Source organism: Haplochromis burtoni, unplaced genomic scaffold (genome assembly GCF_018398535.1).
Source record: "Haplochromis burtoni strain Fernald_Lab_line unplaced genomic scaffold, NCSU_Asbu1 Contig_121, whole genome shotgun sequence".
NCBI classification, from domain to species: domain Eukaryota; kingdom Metazoa; phylum Chordata; class Actinopteri; order Cichliformes; family Cichlidae; genus Haplochromis; species Haplochromis burtoni.
Genome location: NW_024582482.1, coordinates 278,236 through 278,982, shown reverse-complemented (window position 1 = coordinate 278,982; position 747 = coordinate 278,236).

Here is a 747-nt window from a genome sequence, read left to right as displayed (position 1 = left end):
AAACACTTGCCTTTCATTTTCTGAGCTGTAGAGAATTTGGAAAAAATGTGAGCCAAACTCCAAACGAAGAGCATTCACCTCCAAAGTAAAAGTTTTGCTTTACTGCTGAAACCAACACAATTTTAAAGGTGCAGCTTTTACCTACTTTTTCTTTACTTAGTCTTCTAAATTTAACTACCGCTTAGTGAGTAATGTTTGCAGAAAATCTTCCCTGCAAACTACAAACAAAACTACTGTTACGTTGTAAGCAGGTAACAAGTTTAAAAAAGTCTTTGTTTCATGCACTCTCCTCTCATATAGGCTGGACTCGAGTTCAGGTTCAAAGTTAGCTTCACTGCTTGTTTTCTGCACTTCCAACACGTCCACAAACACCGGGTGCTGCTCCTCAGCAAGGTTCCAGAGTTCAGAAGAAAGTGAGCTTTTAGAGTAGGACAGCCTTAAAGAGTCAGAAGCTAAACGATGTTTCAGGTACACGATAAGCTGCTAAAATTAAGCAAGTATAATAAAAGTAATGTTTTCTGACATGCATGGTATCATGGAAAGCTCTTATAGAATAAACATACCGACCTGTAAGCTGAATGGGCTTTTTTTTTAATGGCGTTTGATAATAATTTGTCATATATTGGACAAAGTGAAGTATACATTCAAACCTCACAGATTCTGACTTGGATTCATCAGTTTGATTTGGAATTAATTGTTTAGTAAAGACAAAGTTTGACTTTTAAAGCACATTTGGAATATATGAGG